The sequence below is a fragment of the Mastigoproctus giganteus genome, chromosome 6 (genome assembly GCF_048544385.1).
Source record: "Mastigoproctus giganteus isolate SK-2022 chromosome 6, ASM4854438v1, whole genome shotgun sequence".
Classification (NCBI taxonomy): Eukaryota; Metazoa; Arthropoda; class Arachnida; order Uropygi; family Thelyphonidae; genus Mastigoproctus; species Mastigoproctus giganteus.
In genome coordinates, this window is record NC_143580.1 from 62,430,655 (window position 1) to 62,452,525 (window position 21,871).

Here is a 21,871-nt window from a genome sequence, read left to right on the forward strand (position 1 = left end):
AAATAATGAACCAATGTATACTCCCCACCACGACTTATGGAAGTGAAACTTGGGCACTCACCAAAAGAATGAAAGAGAAGCTGAAAACTACACAGCGAAGAATAGAACGAATTATATTAGGAATCAGACCTGTTGGATAAGAAGAGAAACACATGGATTAAGCAGAAAACTCAAGTAAAGGACATTTTTATCAAAACTAAAGAACTAAAATGGTCTTGGGCAGGACACATAGCTCAAAGACATGACGAGAGATGGACTAAGAAAATAACAGAATGGTACCCAAGGAGCTAGAAGAAAACCTGGAAGACAACGATGGAGATGGATAGATGAAATTCATGAGTTCATGGGTAGTAAATGGATGTCCATTGCACAAAACAGAAGGAACTGGAGAATTGCTGGAGAGGCCTTCATCCTGCAGTGGATTGAAAATGGTGATGATGATGAATTTATATTTATTATTATTAAAATTAATAATAATAAGGTATTCTTATACTGGCTCTAAAAATAAGTTACAAAATTTTTGGTCAAAATCTTTTAGCATAACTACATACTGCAAACTTCCAGAAAAATGTCCTTTCTAAGTACTGGAGTAATTCCATTGTCTAGTTCACACCTATAGGCACCTTCATGCGACTTCTCAAGTGGAAAAAGTATTAGGTTACCACTATAAGAAAACAATATTTTATCTTCAGCAGGATTCCCTTGCTCTGCAGACTCTGAAATGAAATTTAAACACAACTATAGTAAATAAATTAGAATAATAAAAAAATTAGTTTGGCATTAAATATATTAAAATAATTTTACATGACTTAGCATAACAAAACGATAGATATTTTGCCAAAATGAATAGAATCAAAATAACAAATACAGTAAAAAAATAAAACTACTAATATTAATTTGACACTTTTATGAGCGAATGTAGTGTTATTGACATGGTGGTGAGAAAAGTGTTTCAGAGCAATCTCCAAATGTTTGCTTTAAACAGACCAACTAAATTTTTCAAATAGGCCTCTGGGGTTGGGAAAGTTCTGATTCACAATAACTGCAATGTAACACACCAGCCATACAACTGAAACTTTATAAAAATAGAAATAATATAAGACCGGATCAAATGATAAAATGAACTCCCCTGACCGTTTGGTCATCCCAGAGTATAAACAGAAAATTTATTTTATTTATTATTTAAAATACACTGATTGTACAATAAAAGCAATAAAAGCAGTTTTTGTTCATTTTAGTGCTTTTATTCCATACTGTGTAATTGCTCTTCTTTATTTTATTTTTATATTTTATTATTTTAACGCTTTTATTGTACAATCAGTGTATTTTATTTTATCATTTGATTCAGTCTTATATTATTTCTATTTTAAAAAAGTTTCATCTGGTGAGTATGGGCTTGGCACACCTAGGGTCCTGAACTGGATATCATCATCCTTCTCTTTCTTGGTGATTCCCTTCTATTTTTGACTCTCTCTCTCTCTCTCTCTCTCTCACAGGATAACTCGGGAATTTTTTTTTTTTTTTGGCTGGTGCAACATAAGCCTCGGGCTTCCATGCACCATATAGCTAATGCTAATAATAATAATATTATGGTTGGTGTATTATATATTATGAATCAAAACTTTCCCAACCCCAGAGGCCTATTTGAAGAATTAGTTATTGTTTATGGCTATTCTGTGTTACAGTACATCCGAGAATTTCAAAAACTGAGTGTGCAAAGCATTTGGTCTTACTTTCTGTGGATTTTGTGACAAATTGCCCTTTGAGGATTATTATCTATTGCATGTTGCGAAATGGTACCAGAATAAGGTGTTCAATATCTGGATTGTAGGCCAATTTTATCATTTGTTTGTCAAGCAGTATGCATGCATTATCCAGATTTCTAGACAAACTAATATCTTCTATTGTAGAACACTCAAACTTTACCATCAAAGACAGTGGAGACTTTGTGCAGTTTATACATGATCAGGTCATTGAAAAGGGTGAGGCCATGGTGTCATTCGATGTGGTGTCCTTATTTACATGCACCCAGTGAGCATGGGATGAAATGCTTGCACATGGCATTGGAGAGGGATGACAGCTTAAGGGGCAGGACTCCTTTGAGCATAGAAGATATTTGTAGCTAGGTAGAACTGTCTCTCCATTACTACTATGCTATTTCAAAACACTATGTATAAGCAGGTTCACAGCACAGCAATGGGCTCTCCAATTAGTGCTGTTGTAGCAAGCCTAGCCATGGAGGAGCTCGAGTCTAAGATTTTTGATGGGTCTGCTTCCCCATGCGTGCATGGAAACAATACATCGACAATACATTTGCCATTGTACAGAGGGGAAGAGAGGATGAGGTTCTCAGTTTTCTTAATAGCTTCTCCCCTTTTATTCTGTTTACATCGGAGGTGAAAACAGATGGTACCCTCCCTTTCCTTGATGGTTGGCTTATAGAGATGGCCCTAGAGTAAAAACGAGTGTATATGGAAAACCCATGTGACAGGGGCAATATACGCATTATAACATGGCACAAGCCAACAATCACAATAATAGTGTTATTAGGGCCTTGTTGGATAAGGCTGGGTCCCACTGTAGCACCTCCGAGGATAGAAAGGAAGAGATTAAATGCATCACAGCAGATCTCAGAAAATGCGGGTACCCCCAGAAGGTCTTGGGCAAATATGTTTAGGAAGCGGAACACAGATGAAGGGAGCCATTCACACCTATTGCCATCACATACATTCCCTACTATCCGGGCTTAACTGAGCAAATCGCTCGAATATTACATGCTTGCCAGACATGCTGTGTGCAACTGCCAGGCAAAGAATGCACACAGTTGTGTTGAAGGTTAAAGATCCTATACCTATGGGAGGTACAAGTGGGGTCATATATGAAATTAAATGTCCTGATTGTGGGGAGTGCTATGTTGGTGAGACAAAATGCCATTTCAAAGGTCCTATGTGGGGGAAGGGGAACATATTAACGCAATAAAGGCTGCAGATTATGGGAAATCTGCTGTGGCCAAACATTTTTGGGAGGAGAACCACCAAATTTCACCTGGCAATGCCGTCATAGTCAATCATTCACACAGATAATGGAACTGCAAATGGCTTGAGAGTTTGTGGATTTGCTCTTCTGAGCATAACACCATTAATAGGGACAGGGGAATCTATATTCATCCCCTCTTTGAAACCATAATGCTTGGACGAGATGAACAGTTCCACCTGGCACGCTCCTGAGCCATTTTCGGTTTCCATACATGTGCTGCAAGCCGTGATCCTGCAGGTATTTAAGAATATACCATTCTCTTACCATTTACCGTTGATAAAGGAAGTGGTTGCCTCTGAAAGCTACAGTTGTTTTTATCACTTTTATTCTGTATAGTGTAATTGCTATTCTTTATTTTATTTTTATATTTTATTATTTAACTGCTTTTATTGTACAATCAGTGTATTTTATTTTATCATTTGATCCAGTCTTATATTATTTCTATTTTAATAAAGTTTCAGTTATACGATTGGTATATTACATTGCAGTTATTATGAATCAGACCAACTAAATATTCATAATAAACGTGCAACAATATGTAAATATACCAGTGGAAATGACAAATATGCTAATATGTTTGCAGAGCAGTTAAAGTCCTGTCACCACCACCAATATTTAGACCACTATTCAGTGAAATGGTTTAAGATTTCTGAAAAACCAGAGCTTTTGTGCAGGAATGCTACATGTTTATAAGGCAACTTCTTGCATAGTCTTATTTTACTCCCAAAAACAATAATAAATAATTGTTGACAGTTATTTTAATATATTTCATAATGATTAATGAACAAATAACAAAATACATAAATACATTTTGGAATTAAAAAAAATTACAACTATGTTCTAACATTTCATGACAAAAATATCTTTTAGCAGAATGTTTATCATTCTTTTTCTTATAATTTATGACTGAAAACGGTTAACTTTTCAGTAATGTTTACAGTAAAGTATAAACAAAAAATGGGAATAATCCTTCTTATTTATAATTTTTAATTTTTTATTAATTTTAATTTTTAAAATTTACAAACTGTTAAATTACAGATGGTGCCCCACCTTGATTAGGTGACCTTGTGTATACTTAATAAATAATATTTAGTAAATCAATATGTGCGTGTGTGGGGGGGGGGATTTTAAAATTTTAAGCTGGAAAATTTGAAAATAGTGATAATACAATTACTATTTTAGTTTTCACTGGAGAACTTGTGAAGATTTCATTACAGCAGGACACCAATGATTCTGCCACAATTGAAAGCGCCAAAGGGAATTGTGACACACCTTGGGAGGCTATGAACAAATGAACTAAAATGGTCAGGCCAAACCTTGAGTACTGCATACAGGCAGTGGTGTGCTGTGAATATTTTAACAATGGGCTCACAGTTTTTCCGACTTTCTACAGTAAATTTGATCGGTCACGGAAGTGACATCATCTGCGGATTCCACCAGGGGCACCTCCCACGCTTGGACTACTAGTAGTATGATTAGAGCATGTGACACGTTTTTCGTGACCGGTATATCCCAAGTCAGGGGCAGATTCGGGGGGTGGACATATGGGGCTTATTACCCCCTTAACCATGCTTTTAGTGAATGTGTAAAATGTTCCTAGATCTATCTAAAAAAAAAAAAAAAAAAAGCTTAAAAACCTGGTCGTCATGCCTCCCCTTACGATGATAACTGGATACAATAGTGTCTGGAATTCCTAACTTTTTAGAATTCTTGAATAGTATGACATCACAGTTACTACTGCAGTAAGTATGGTTGCAACAATACAAGTATTTGTCATATGACTGCGAAAATACAAATATTTGTCAACAATTTATTTTTTTCGTCTCGCATATTTGTTACATTCCATTGTTAGGTGCCCCTAACAGCTGCATATGTTATCGTTACTTCAATCGACGCCATTTTACAGAAATATTTAGATAAGTTGCACTCGCAAGTATACATCTCTTACTTTGGTTATCATAAATCCATTGTATCTTGTCTTCCAGAAATTATGTAAATTTGTAAATGATCAATAAAATATTTACAAAAAAAAAGCTCTTTTATTTCGTAATCGATATATACAAATCAAAATACCTAAAATAAATGCGAAGGATGTTTCACATAAACCATCCACCGCGCGTGCTCTGTACACACACACAACTTTTTTATTCGTCTTTTTTTTAACGATTAGGGAAATATAACGGATACATTTTTTTCATGATAAAATTTTAATATTGCGAATAAAAAATAACATAAAACATTTCCCATATAACAAATAACATAAAAACTATCACAAAACATTCCACAATATAAAAACAAATATTGCATAAAAAACAAACTTTCTAGAAAAAGTACACAAAAATCATAGATTACATGAAAAGAAATTATTACACAAATATTCAAGAAAAATTTATTCTAAAAATTGCCATATACAATTTACTTCTTTATTAATATTTGTTGTCGATCTTCTGCTTTGCTCAATAGCTGAGCAATAATTCCGGAGGAATGATTTGACGTAACGATCTGGATCAAATTGAAGCAATGGTTTTCCATTTAGATGTATGGTCATCATAATCTACAACATGTTTAATTGTCAACATTATTCATTCATTCCTTCACTATAAAATATGGCTACATTAAAATGGTGCTTTTGCACTAACCTACATGTCATTCATTCACTCAATATTATTCATTATGCTGAAAGCTCGCTCAGTTTCAGTTTCAGCAGTACTAATCGCAATGGTTTCAAAGATATTTCTGGCTTTCTTAACTGAAAAGGGAATTTCACTCGATTTTAAAGATAAACTGTCTTTGACAAAATCTCTAAAATCATTAATTTTTATTTCATATTTTATCAGAAAACAAACAAATTTCTTATTCGGTTTTCACCGTCTGGCCACTGTGATGAAAGTTCTTTCATATTCCACAATTTCTGGTAGCATATGTTTAAAATTTATTTCAATGATATCGTTATTTTCTTTATTTAATTTAAAATCACCCTGTTGCATTAATAACTTATCCTTTAAAGATAAAACAATGCATTTAATAACTTGTCACGAGGTAATTTTTTAAACGTGTTCTTACTTTCGATTTTGATTCCTTCAAATTCTCGAGCCGACCGGGCTAGCCGAGTGGGTAAAGTACCTGCCCGGCAACCCAAAGGTCGCGGGTTCGATTCCCGCCTCGGGCTTGGATCAAAGTACTGCAAAAACCTTGGGAGGTGCAATATGGCCACAGAAGCCGATGCGCCAACAACTACTAAATCAAAAAAAAAAAAAAAAAAAAAAAAACCTTCAAATTCTTTCCACTTCAACATGCTCTCAATTTTAACTTCATAATTTCCTTCAGAATTTTTCAAATTAGCAATAGCATTGATAGTTCCAATAATTAATTTATTTGCTTTTTACCATAGTGATTCTGTAAAGCTTCTGAAAGGTAAGGGAGCTCCTGCAGAATGTTGATCATTAGTGCTGAATAGTTACGAAATTCCAGATTAAAAGTCGATAATCCAGAATATTTAACTTCTGATTCAAAATGTTTGCACAAAGCGGAATAATTCCTCCAACCCGCAATTTCCATCTGCAAGCTACATCATGGCCCGAACACATGACTGATCTTTATAGTTTCCACATCAAGTTCTTTAGCAATCATTCTTAATTCACGCTGTTTTTTTGGACATTGGTGATATGCATACAGCTTTTTTTTGTTTTTTTTTTTTTAATTATTGCCTGCCTGCCATTAAAATTTAGAACATTTTCTACACAGTGAAAGCCTTGACAAATTTCAAAATTTGCCAACATTTCACCTTGGTAAAGTTTATATAATATCTTAGTTGCCTCAATCCCCCCCCCCTCTACATTGCTACTTTCACTAGTTCTTTGAATACTGTGCAAAATGTTGGAATCACACAGATATTCAGCTCACAGAGAAGTAAGATATGTACTACTCTGTGATTCAGCTACTGTGACCATGTAAACATAGATGGAAAAATTTACTGGAAGGCATGGATCACTCACTTCTCCGAAAAACATATGCCCGTTTGTCGGAGTAAAGGGGAAACCACAACACAGGTTGACCAGGGGCTATTATCCATGTTGGGAATCTTCTTAATCCTCTGACTGGCTGTGGAAAACATATTGACTAGCGCGACTTCTCCGTATGTGACTGCATAGGTTTTACGGACACCATTGTGAAACGGTAATCCCTTTCACCCTTAATTCGCACTTTCTAATTACCTAAATTGCTTAAAGGCCACAGATGAGAACAATGCATACAAAGTTCTCTCCTAATCAGTTCGTTACATGGAAATTTTCTTCGTTCAACAGAAACCATTTTAAATGTAATTACCAAGAGGAATTAAAAAAAAATTCAGTATAAAGAAGTTGGTTAAACAGAGGTCCAACTGTAATTAAATCAAAAATGAAGCAATTTTAAAATACATAACTGATTGATTGAGCCATAAAAATGCTGGGGATGGGACCCCGCTCGTCTCACCATAATTTCAGCTCTGTATACTCAATAATTGCATTCAGGATTTCATTTGTAAAATAAATGATTGTTTCAACAATGGGCTCGCAAATTTTCAAAAAAATATAACAATGGGCTCTTGCGAGCCCACTATAGCTCGCCACTGCATACAGGTCTGGAGGCCCCATTTTAGGAAGGATATAGAGCTCCTATAACAGGTACAGAGAAGGGCAACAAGATTGGTGAGGGAAAGAAACGGGTGGTCTTACCAAGAAAGGCTTCATTTCTGCAAACTACCCTGTCTGAAGAGTAAGCACTTGCAATGAGATCTGATTGAGGTGTTTAAGGCCTTGAATGGATTGAGTAAGCTAAATGTTAAAGGCATTCTTCCTGTTGCTGAGACTACATACAAGAGGAGGGGCATAAATTCAAACTGAGGAAGGATGGTTGTAGGATAAATGTGCAGAAGTTTGCCTTCAGCCAGTGGGTGGTTGATCACTAGAACAAATTTTCATCTGTTGTTGTTGTTGTGGAAGTGGGTAGTTTGAATAAATTCAAGGAGGAACTAGAAAAATTCTTGGAGGGGATGGGTGGGTGGTGTGGAATGATTGGTTTTGGCTGGTGCTTTATAAACTTATTTTCATGCATCATTTGCTACTACTAGTAATAATAATAATATTTTATTCCAAATCTGCTGAAATAATAAATAATATTAGTTGGGAATATATGATGTGCTATAGACTTCTTTGTTTGTCAAGGTTAAAACAAAACAATATGACCAAAGATCCTTGCATGCCTCTTTTTTTTTGTGCAGATGCTTGAAGGTGTGGCTATACTTGATGAAAGAAATTTTGTAATTTTATCTTGCTCCATTTATGATTAGCTTTTATGTGATGATAATTTAGCAAATATTTGGGTATAATGCTCAGATTTTAATTATTAGCAACACTCAAGTCTATAAATTGGTGTACTGTGAGAGCCACAAAGGATTTGCCTGTACATCACTTGTATTTATCTGTTGCGGAAAGAGAAACCCAAATTTCATGGAAAGGGGAGAGACACAAGATGTCCTTCCCAGAGACCAATAATCTCTGCCACAGAGTGAACTTGCGATGAGATCTGATTAAGGCCTTGAATGGATTGAGTAAGCTAAATGTTAAAGGCATTCTTCCTGTTGCTGAGACTACATACAAGAGGGAGGGCATAAATTCAAACTGAGGAAGGATGGTTGTAGGATAAATGTGCAGAAGTTTGCCTTCAGCCAGTGGGTGGTTGATCATTGGAACAAATTTTCATCTGTTGTTGTTGTTGTTGTGGAGGTGGGTAGTTTGAATAAATTCAAGGAGGTACAAAAGCTCCTTCAATCCAGATGAAAAGTAGCCCACAGATTCAATCAACTTGGAAATTAAGCCCAGTTTATTTCTTCCACACTGTATAGAGCAGACCTGGGTAAATTTTTTTTAAGCGGGCCACATCAAAACATTTGAGAGTGCTTCTGGGCTGCAGTTCTTGTGGATGTAGGCTCTATCTGACGGTGATGAGAAAGTCACCTTGTAGTTGGCCTCTACAAGATTTATCAAGATTTCTAGAAGAAATACAATCAATAAATACAAGAAACATAAATAAATTAGCAACTTTATTTTAATGGGATTTATGAAGCTGTTTACAATCATTAATCATCTTATTCCAATTGGGTATTAATTTTGAAGTAGCTGTTGTTGTTTGTTTAAGGGCTTTACAGTGCAAGGACAGCAAGGCCGTAATGTGCCTAACTATGGTGATGTTAAATACATAGTTTATGTATATAACTTTTGTTGAAGTTCATACTGCGCTGTACAGTTGTATCTGTTTAAGGAATGAAAAAATTTTGGCCACGTGTGGCGTATCTGCCAGGAGGTCAGCAATACTGTAAGGAATGTTCGTCCTGGAAAAAGTGGTAAACATAGTTTGTCAGTCACTATTGTATTTGGGACAATCAATGAGTACATGTTGGACAGTGAGCTGAGTGTTGCAGTTTGTACACAGTGGTCGCAAGCAAATGAAGATGTGTCACGTGGTGGCCTATCCGTAATCGGGCTAATACGACTTCTTCATGTCGGTTCTCACGTATACTAGATCTCCATGGTTTTAGATTTTTTTTATGCCAAGTAGCTTATTGTTGCCTTGATTCTGTCAGATATGTTGCCATTGTTCAAGGCATTGTTTCTTTATAATGTACTTGTAGTCAGATGCAGGTGTAGTGAAGGATTGGTCTATAGGATCAGTAGCACTTTTGGCAGCTAGGTCGGCCTGTTCATTTCCAGAAATTCCAGCGTGACCAGGGATCCAACAAAAGAGAACTTGTTCTTTCTTCCAGTTTAATTTAGTCAGAGTATTCCAGATCTGTCTAAGTAAGGTATTATCATTCTTTGTATTGTGTTGTATAGCTTGGATAGCACTAATGGAGTCGGTATAAATAACACTGTGCAGTCTGGTTCTTAAGAGTGTGTATTTTAAGACTATGTGGATATGTTGTTGTTGTTGTTGTTGTTTGTTGTTTTGGTTTTTAGGAGCATTAGCAACTAAGGCCATATTGCTCCGGGGATATGCGGTGGTCATTCCCTGACCTTTCCGCATCTTCCGTATTTGGTGGTCACGGGCTCAAAACCCGGTCTAATCAAGAAACGTGTGCTACGCACTGCTGCTCCTGCCCACCTGGCTACGGAGGCGCCCTATGTGGATAGCACAGAGTTCTGCATTATACCTGCTACATTCAGTGGGGAGTTTTTTGGACATGGTGATGTTAGGAAATACTGCTGCTGCACCAACATGCTTTTCAGTTTTAGATCCATCTGTGTAGATTGGTGTGTACTGGCTGTGCTGGGTTCTCAGTGTGGCATGTATTTGTAGCATGTTTTGTTGGGACATGGTGTGTTTTACCCAGGCTGTGAATGAAAAGTCACACGGCAGTATATGATACATCCATGGTGGGATTGCATGAGAGGCAGTAGGCTGTATCTTACTCAGGTCAATTTGACAGTCAGCTTGTAGTGAGCGAAGACGTTCCCGGTTGGTGGGTTTATAGATGGGTAAGCTCTATAAAGGTTTTCCCATTTTTGAAGTAGCAACTCTCAGAACACAATGAAGGCTGGTGTCCATAAGGGATTCTCAGTGTTTGTTTTTACTGATGTTCATTACACAGCATGTTTGTTCACACTTATAGGTGGAACTGAAAATTGACATAATTTTTCTGGCCAAATTTTTCGGGTTACAAAACTTTTTTAGGTAAAGAATGTTATAAAATTCTCTAATATCATTCTGGTTATGAAGTTCCCATATGCTGGAGTCACATTTTAAACCAATGAGCTCAAGCTGAACTTCAGCTGGTGCATTATCAATGCTTGAAGAGAATGGATCCCGCACAATCGATAAATATGATTAAATTTTTCGAAAGTTGAGGAATCTGGTCTCAAATTCTTCAATTAAGTTTTTGATTGATGTTGTATAACCAACAAATTTTATTTTTACTTATTCTTATTCTTACTTTATTCTTACTTATTCTTACAAAACTTATCTTCTTGTTTTTTGCTGAACCAGTCAGTGACATCAAAAGTGCATACCTGTGGTGCACTTCTGATGTCACTGAGTCCATAAAAAATCCAGGTGAGGGCACTAAAACTGGTAAAGATGGCAAGTTCTAATGGGTAAAGGTGGGGGGGGGGAGGCCTACTCTCTCTATTAAGTAGGTGTACCTAATGAAGTGGCCACTCATTGTAATCACACAGACATATGATTAAAACTGAATCTTCAGAACCAAAGTGCAGTTATAAATTAATGTAACACTTACCAAAAAGTTTTTTCCAAGTTACTGAAGGCGTTGGAAAACCTATTCCGACACACTTAAGATTAACCTTGGATCCGACACATGCTTCTATGTCAACAGGTTCTTGAATCCACATTGGAGGAACTAAAAGGAATACTGTTTAGTTCAAGACTATACAATAAATGAATTGAATATAACCATTAGAAAATAAAATTCAATAAGAATATGGAGAATGGCACTGTTTAAATACTGGACCTGTATATAAATCTTGACAACAAGAAATGTCAGAGAACTGTAAAATTATTTCTCTAAAGCAATCTCAATCATTGGTTTGAGATTATTATTTCAAGTATTTATTTCTCAATTAATTTTCTAAACCAACAATTCTCTTTCATTTGGTCCTCTTTCATCTGTAAAGTGCAAAAATTCAAATGAATTTTTGCACTTTACAGATAAGGTGGATCAAATGAAAGAGTTTTGAAATTGTTGGTACTGTGATGTACCTAATGAAATGAAATTACCTGCAGCTTTGACAACTGCCCCATCATGTAACGAGGCAAGGTTCAGCGTAAAATTCTGCTGGTGGCTGGTACACCAATCTATCAGTCTCTGGACATCACTTGTCATCTCAATGAAACTAATGTTTAGTTTTTTTTTTTCTTAGGGGTAATCGCACAAGGAACAGTCAAGGTTGTATGTGGATGGGCTGTTCCCTCTCATACCAGTGCAAGTGTGTCCAGATGACATCAGCCATATGAGGTTTTGCACTGCCTTACAACAATATGATTCCATATGTTAACATGCCTGGTCACTTACTCTTAATGGCCTATCATAACCATTCCTGTGTTTAGCAGTAATGCTGGACATATTAATACCACAAGGCCTCTACCATATTAGTATTAATAGTAGTAGTGGTACATGATGCAGGGAAGCAAGCTTATACAGCATCAGCAAAAAAATAACTCAAATCATCTTTCCATCCACTCTATAATTTGTCTAATTCTTCTCTAACTTTATTCAAACTAACCACTCTCACAACACCAGATGGTAGTTTTTTCCAACAATCAATTATTCTCTGACCAAAAGAAAATTTTTGCACATCTATCCTGCAGCTATCCTTTTTCAATTTAAATTTATGTTCCTTGATGTGCATTGTCTGAGAAAGAGCAAGGATGTCAACAGCATCCTTACTCTTTCTTTACTCAATCCATTTAAACCCTTAAACAGGTCTCCTTGAAAGTGCCTAGTTTCCAAGTACTGCAATTTGCAGAACTGATGTCTTTTGTGGTAAAAGTACTTTTTTGTGTGCTTGACTAATCTGGTTACTCTTCTCTGAGCCTATTCCAAGAGTCACATCCTTCTTAAAATGAAGCTTCCTGACCTGTATGCAGGTTTTTTTTTTTTTTTTTATGAAAACCCCAAACACGAAGGTATCAAAACATACAGCACTTAGTACCGTGCATGGGTTGGAGGAGAAGTATGGGGGGAGGAGGATGCCGGAAACTTTGCTCTAGAAACTAAACATGGGTTTCACCACTTCAAGCCTCCAATAAGCAAAGTGGTGGTATTTCACCGGTTGATGAAAGTCATCTACCACCTACTGTTTAACCATACCTTATACATAGGATAATCACTTCTTTTTCCCTACTGGCAAAATTCTTGTATCCTGCGAGCCTGTGAGTTGTCCTAGTAGCATGTCTGTACTGATCAGAAAACTTCACGTCGGACTATACAGTTACTCTTACAACTCTTTTTTTTCTATGCCATTTTAAGTGACAGAGAAAGTCAATTCAAAAAGTGGATAACATACCACCTAATTGATATATCATCCACTTTTTGAATCATTGTCTGATCAACAACTCTACTCTGAAGGACATGGAAAATCCTGGGTAGACTGCTACCCCTGCTTATATTTCTTATACCACTAGAAAAATGTTTTCTATTTCAAACACTCACCTCATATATGGCCACTGTATAGTGATAAATGTCTGAAACCTTTCTCCTTCAGTACAAAAAACTAAATTATAGCCTGCTGTGCAACTCTTTAGATGAATCCATATTCCTACTATGCACAACATACTGTAACTATGCTTTCCTCATATGTTTCACTACTATTTGTGCCTACACAGCTGGTACTAGTAATTGATCCTGCTATAATATGCAAGGTATGAGGGGCATTCAAAAAATAAGTTACATCTGCCACCATCTCTTGGTATAATTGCGCAACAAATGTGGCACCTGCACGGAATGGAGTTCATATCATGCATCCCCTTAGTAGGTGAGTTTTGTTGATTTAGCGGTAACAGTTGTGTAGGAGTAAGCGTTCATAATGCTACGAATGTTACTCCAAGTTTGAGGTACATGGAACAGTACGATTTTTGTGGGCGAAATGTCTGAATTTTTCCGAGATTCATCATGAAATAATAGCGGTGTATGGGGAAAATGTAATGACACGTCCAGCCATAGTGAAGTGGTGCAACAGTTTGAAATTGGTCGCACAGAATTGAGAGGAGCTAATTGAAAAGGAAGGCCATCAATGTCGACCACTGCAGACAACGTGATGCAGGTTGATGAAATGATTTGCAATAATCAAAGACTGACAGTTGCAGAAAGGGCAAAGGTCACAGAAATGGCGGTGTATGGGGAAAATGCAAGGTCGCTTCCAGCCATAGTGAAGTGGTGCCAGCAGTTTGAAAGTGGTCGCACAGAATTGACAGATGCTGATCGAAAAGGAAGGCCATCAATGTCGACCACTGCAGACGTGATGCAGGTTGATGAAATGATTCACAATAATCAAAGACTGACAGTCGCAGAAATGACAAAGAAGTTGATATTTTGATAGGCAGTATTCATTCCATCATCCATGAACATCGACTATCACAAATTGTGTGCATGATGGGTTCCTCTTTCACTGACAGATGAACAAAGGTCAATGATTTTTGTCTTCTCTAGCTTTCCTTCAACGCTATTCTGTGGAAGACCAAGATTTCTTATGCCGCATCATCACTGGCGATGAAACGTGGGTGCACCATTTCACCCCAGAAATGAAGAGAGCATCTATGGCATATCATCGCCTGTGTGGAAGAAATTCAAAGTTGCACCATCACCAGGAAAGGTCATGGCCACTGTATTTTTTGACTGTGAAGGAGTTGTTTACACGGCAAAAGGCACAACAATTAATGCTGCCAAACATTACAGTCTTTGCAAACAGCCATGAAAAACAAGAGGCCTGGAAAGTTAAGCAAAGGTGTTGTTCTCATTCAGGACAACGGCATGCATGCACAACACGACACTTGCTCCAAAGTTTTGGAAGGGAGGTATGGCAACATCTGCCGTACAGTCCCTATCTTTCGCCTTGTGACTATCACATCTTTGGCAAGCTGAAAGAACATCTAGGGGGACAATTTGCAAATGATGCGCAGGTGCAAACAGCAGTTCGACAGTGGCTGAATGCCCAAGAAGTGGATTTCTATTATCAAGGGAATCGAACATTTAGTCACATGTTCTGAGAAGTCTTTACACCAACTCGGTGACTATGTGGAAGAATAGTGCAAGGTATGTGCTTTCTATTGTTGTTGTTGTTGTTGTTATTTGGTTTTTTAGGAGCATTAGCAACTAAGGCCATATTGCTCCAGGATATGCGGAGGTTATTCTCTGACCTTTCCGCATCTTCCGTATTTGGTGGTAACGGGCTCGAACCCCAGTCTAATCAAGAAGCGTGTGCTACGCACTGCTGCTCCTTCCCACCTGGCTACGGAGGTGCCGACTTTCTATTGTATAATGTTACATACTTCAATAAATGTCTCTTGGGCTACAGTGGTCAAGTGTGACTTATTTTTTGAATTACCCTCGTACGTTCTGAAAAAATGGTACACAGTAGAAATGCATGCTATAGCTTCCACATTTTCATAAAAGTTATAAATTGTCATTACTTACTCCATTTTCCATATGCAGTAAATACTATGTCACAAATGGTAAATAATATATTAAAAGTTAATTAAAGCTTATTAAATAAAAATTTATTGAAATAAAACATAGTGTTTGTTTTTGATAACTAATTTTTCAAATGGAGGAAGGTAGAAGGAAACTTCTTGTATTTTTTTAAAAAAACAAATGTAGAGTCGATTATCGAGCTAGTTTTTTTATTTTTTTTAAGTAAATGAACGTAGCCATCAAATCATCCAATTTTCTCTTGAAAATGCAGCTTCTTGTAATCCAAGTTGGAAACCATTTCCTCAAGTCCAGATCCATGTCGGAAACAATTTTCCCCAATATTTTAAAACTTCCATTTTTATTTCAATATTTATTTCGCTGTTTACAATATGGATAGTAACAATGTGTATATAAATTGTTATAATCAAAATAAATAATAGATTAAAATATGAAACACACACTCATGGGCAACCATAAACTGAAATTATGACTGTGCATGGCCTGATTCTACTATTATTAGCTGTAGTGCCAAAGCACAAATTCTACACCCAACAGAGGAAGTGCAATACTATTGGGTGCCAGCTTTCCAGTCTTGGGCCACCCAAACCCAAGTACTGGGAAAAAAAAAAAACCCACCGTAGTGGTACATGCTCAGGAGACCCAGACCCGTCATATAGCTTCCAGGTCGGAAGCTCCCAAGCCCAGATGCGTTCAAGCAAAGCTCCCATTGTATACAGCCAGTTCATTTTCTGAAAGGTTCCTTATAATTGATCTCCTGGAAAACACAGCAGTAGCAAAAACCTGCAATGCCTGAAAATTAGACACATTGATAACTTCAAATTCTTGTGTGCATTATAACTATAGTTATCGCATTGATAACTTCAAATTTTTGTGTGCATTATAACTATAGTTATCGCATTGATAACTTCAAATTTTTGTGTGCATTATGGCAGGCAAATTAGTATTAGCAGTGGCAAATGAAACAAAAAAGCAAGCTTATTACACAAAAAACAATATTTTCCATAACACCTGTCCATCTCTAATAGTTTGTCTAGTTCTTCCTTGAGTTTATTCAATCTATCCAATTGTACTTGTTGGAACGAACTCCTCAGTTTTGAATTTATACCCCCTCGTGTGTGTGTGTGTGTGTGTGTGTGTGTGTGTGTGTGTGTGTGTGTGTGTGTGTGTGTGTGTGTGTGTGTGTGTGTGTGTGTGTGTGTGTGTGTGTGTGTGTGTGTGTGTGTGTGTGTGTGTGTGTGTGTGTGTGTGTGTGTGTGCACGCGCAATTTGAGCAAGAGGAGGGATTCCATCAGCACTGAGCTTACTCAATCCATTCAAAGCCTTAAACACCTCAACAGATTACCTTGGAAGTCCCTTGTCTCCGGACACTGGGCCTTTCTCTGCACCATTCCAAATTTTTTATTTTAATAATATTAATAATTATTTGCATATAACAAGGTTTACATTTGTTATAAGCACATGCAGCTCACTGACTTTAGTAGGCTCTAGAACTGCAAAGGAATAGTACAGTTACCTGTGAATTTATGCATATCACACAAGCAAATGAAAACATATAAGAAAGCTATATTTTTATATATTTAACAAATTGTATCAGAAAATCAATAATAAGCTCAAAGCAGGTAGTGGCAAAATTATGCCCTCATGGATAGCACAACTGGTAAAATTGCCATCCTCTTTTTCACAATATGGCTAAGTTAGTTGGTCTCAGAAAAGAGTAGTATGGTTTTTCACCCGGAAACTGGTTCTTAATCCAGTAAACAGGAAAATCGAGCAAATAATACATGCTACTTACAAACATAATATGGCCTGATATGCCTAAAACTTCACAACAAACAATGGTGAAACTATAAATTCTGTGCTCGTCCCCCCCCTTAAATTGCCCTCACTTTATCTCCTGATCCCTCTTCCCATGGTGACAGATCTCACAGTAAGGTAAATTTTGCCAGTGAAAGTGGAATTTTTACTGCATGGATAGCAAGGTTTCTTCCTGGAACATATCAACTCACTTGGGCAGGTGAGTTGAACACAGGATCTGCTCAAATCAGAATGAGTGCCAACCCTGACTGTCCATAAGATTGAGCTCTGAATGTAATGTAATATACTCATAAAATAATTTATCCTATGGTAAATACTGTTTGTGTAACTTTTGCTGATACAGCAACTACCCAGTTTACAAATAATTTTGTTTATTTTTAAGATCATTCCAAAAAGTAATGCCTCACATTTTTTTCCCCAAAATTGTATTCATTCTACAGCACTGTTACTTGTAATACTATATAAGTACATCTGGCTTCTTACTATGTTAATTAAGTCGCTTTCAACTTGTGCACTAGAAGGGTGGTATTACATCAATATGACAAACAATATATTTTAAATAAAAAAACTCACATCATTATCAGAACTACCTTCCAACATGCACTGAGGGACGCATTCTTCAGATCCCACAGATTACATGAAAGGAAGGTGGCAGTACTTGTTAAAAAGCAGAACGTAAGGGGCATTCACTCTCAGTGACAAGTAGATGGAATAGAATTGGACAATTGAAGGACCTAGATCTCATTGCAGAAGAATATACAGGCACCAGACAAAAAATTAGTTTATGTGGTATTTAGAGCATACAGCAGGTTGAACACATGTATCTTATATGCTTGTTTGCTTACAACACTGAAATTGGAGTATAAGATTAACCTTTTCTTTATTTACAGATATTCCAGCAATGATTAAAGAAGCATGGACTAACACCATGAAAGATGGAGCACAAAAAAGGTGCTAGTAAGTGATAAAAAAGACTGACAGCATTTGGTAGGTGTAAAGGTCGTCCTGTTAAAGAAGTGGCACAATTTTGTTGATGTGTCAAAAAGAACAGCAATAAGAGTTTTTAAGGAATGGTACAGGTCAAAATCAATGCTAAAATTATGATCGAAAGTCTGTGCTACATGTTCACATCAGTGCCAAATATTGCTTCTAGTAAGAAAAAAACAATTTCAAACAACAAGAACTAATGCAAACAGTTAACCAAGATCCTCATCAACCAATTTCAGAGGGACACTATGAAGAGAATTGCATAACATGGATATCTGGAGTAGGGTCCTGAAAAAAGACCAATGTAACCAGCTCAGTTACACATAAAAAAAACTGGCTGATATGGTCTAAAAGGCATAAAAACTGGACTGTTGATGACTGAAAAGTTGTGATGTGGTCTGATGAATCCAAAGTTTGCCGATATTCTAATGATACCAAACATTTAGAAGTTGTTTCACAGGAGAAGCAATGAGATATTTCTTCTAGACTGTGTGGAAGGTGTCATAGAAGCTGATAGTAAGTCAGTGATGTTTTGGGGATTTCTTAACTATTATGACTAGCTTCCTTACTTGGTACACCAACCAGGTTGAATCAGGCTGGCTATGCCAATATTCTGGATGATCAGGATATGCCTTTTGCTAAATATCTGAGAGACACTCGTGATTTCGATACTCCTGCATTCCAACTGTCATCCTGGAAGGATCAACCAAAATGGCCGCCTTCTTACTCACACGTGCTGTTCATCGCTCCGTGAAAATGTGTCTGGATTATGCGTTTTAAGTTTAATATGGTAATTAAATTGTGTACTGAAGGATTTATCTACATCAGTGGATCACAGTGGTGAGATTTGTTTTCAGTTTTATTGGGTGAGATAGTGCATTTCAACTCGTTTTTGATTCAACGCTGGCAACAATGTGTCAGCTCACCATGGCGGCATTGTTCTAGCGTTGGAGAGAGTGGCATTCCACTTATTTCCCTGCCACCGCGGTTGAACTGCACTCTTGACTGGGGAGGGTGACCCCCTGTGTTATATATTGAATCACAATTTAACAGAAAGCTTTTGAGAACTAGAACCTGTAGTGTCTGCTAAGGAAAATATGTTTAATCTAAATTTTAAGCATTCGTATATTCCAGTTAATTAACAGTCGAAACCAACAGCAAGCTTAATGTTCATTCAACGCAGCCGAACCCAGTGATATTCTGCTTAAGGCAACACGTCACTTAAGCTCCTGGCAAGGTCAGGTGGCGACAGGGTTAGTGATTGTTTCTCCCCCACTCCCACCCACTGCTGCATACTTTCTCCTGTAGTCATCGAACGGAAGAAGTTCACTACCACTACTGAACAATGATTTCTAAATTTCTAATGTGCTTCCCCCACCACCCACCCCACGTGGAACCTAAAATGTTAAAGACACGATTGATAACCATGCACCATAGACAGAATTAACACCACCGTTGTACTTGTTGACCCAAAACCTACTAAAGGTAGTCCCAGCTCCCTGGTGTTATCCCCCCCCCTCCTCAGTGACCTGCGGGGGTTAGCTGAAACTTTGACACGCCATATCTCGGCTTGGACTTGTGCTACGAACTTGTAGTCAACGCTATTTGCAATCTTGTGAATCACTTTCCACAACGATACGCATTACATTCGTTTATCTGGAATAGCTCGGTAATCCGAAGTTTGGTTCAAGATGCCACAAGAAACTGATAGCAACACCGCCCAAATAAACACTGCTCCGCAGGAAACAGCAGGCAGTACTCTATTGGAAACTGTGCAGCTTGAGTATACAGAGGAAACGAACTCCGCACCCAAGCGGAAAAATAATAAAAAACAGGTCGTCGAACAGAGTGACAGAGAGACAAGAAGCCAGCAAGGAACAAGAGGAAGTCAGAACATCCTCTGCTCTCAAGCAGAAAATATCAACAATGTAAAGGAGGACGAAAATAGCGAGTCGCTAGATCCGACTCTCCCAGAGGGGACGGTACTGGAAAAGACCCTCGCCCTCAGAACAACGTTAGAGAACCTTCTGAAAGATACCAGCAACAGAATAACTACTGGACTTCGAGGAAAAATAGTGTCCATCTGGACAAAGCTGGAGACAGTCCTACTACAAACCAACCTAGAGTGCGAAACAGCTAAAGCGAAACTGGAGGCCTTCCAATCCGTGGGAGCAGACCAAATGTCACAGCGCGCTCCCTCGTATGCGCAAGCACTGAGGACCCGACCGACTGCTGACCCAACTGCAACTGCGACTACAGCGATGAAACGCAGGACCCTCCTGCCAACACCACATTTGGTAATACTGCGCCCGACCTCCACAGACGAAAACAGTAGCAGCGAACAGGTCAAAAATCTAGTGGTCACAAAGTTGGCAGACGACTTCAGAGATACCAAAATAAAATCGGTAAGGAAGACCCGAAACGTAGGGATTATCATCGAGACTCAAACAAAAGAGGACGCAACAAAAATCCTACAAAATGAGAAGATTCAAACACTCGGACTTGAAGCCCTACACCCTAGACGCAAAGGACCTAGCATCAGAATATATAACCTCGACAATGATCTGACACCAACTGCTCTCCAGGAGGAACTGTATTACAGAAACCTCCAGCACGCACATCCGGAAGAAGAACCCGCCAACTTGATTATTCCCAAGTTCAAGACGAAAGCCAGAACAGGAAATGCTTGCCACTGGGTCGTCGAGTTGTCACCAGCGGCCTGGGTCACGCTTAGCCAGACCGACAGAGTGTTTATAAACTGGGGCAGTCACCGCTTTAGGGAACACGTTGCTGTCCCTAAGTGTTTCAGATGTTGCCGGTTTGGGCATACCACTCATACCTGTGCCCAAACCCAACCCACTTGTGGCCACTGTGCAGAACGTGGCCACGACTTCAACACATGTCCGAATAAAGACAAGCCGCCGACCTGTGTAAATTGCAAATTCCATAAACTACCAGCAGAGCACTCAGTTAGGGATAACGAATGTCCAGTGTACTGTAAAGCAAAGAGCACTTTCCAAATGAGACTAGATTATGGCCACACGCCCTAAATCCTATAACATCAACAGGGTAAAATTCATACAACTGAACGCACAACGGTCCAAAATAGTAGCGGCGCAGCTCACAAAGAAGGCGAACGAGGCAAATCTCGACATATTCCTCCTCCAGGAGCCATATGCATATCGCAAGGAGGTCAGGGGTTACCCCCTGGCCTATAAGATAGTGCAGGATAACAGAGAAACACCCTGGGCTTGCATATTGATTCGGAATCCAAATATAACGGCAACAAAACTAACCAACTACTGCACATCCTGGGCTGCATGTGCCCATATTATCACGCCCCTGGGTGAATTTTATGCGGTATCGCTATACTGTCACCCAGGTGAAGATATACTACCAGTAACCAGATATCTGAGGAGCCTCCAGACAGACTTCCCAAACAGTAAAATTGTCGTGGGAGCGGATGTGAATTGCAGGTCCCCAGCGTGGTTCAGCGAGACCATGGAGAGACGTGGAGTACAGAACGGGCAACAACTTGAAGACTACTTAGCAAATAGTCCGTACACAGTCCTCAACCGGCCAAACAATCTGGCAACGTTCTCTAGTTCGATGGGGGAGGCCACAATCGATGTCTCTCTGGCTACCAGATCCCTCGCTGGCCACCTAACATCGTGGACCGTCCAAGAAAGCTGGACCACGTCGGACCACAGGGCCATCACGTTTGAGCTCCAGCGCTCCCTTAGTCGACACCAAGCAGTGAGGCAGGCACAGCCAAGATATGCCATAGAGAAGGCGGATTGGCCACTCTTCCAAGCCACACTGACCACAGCA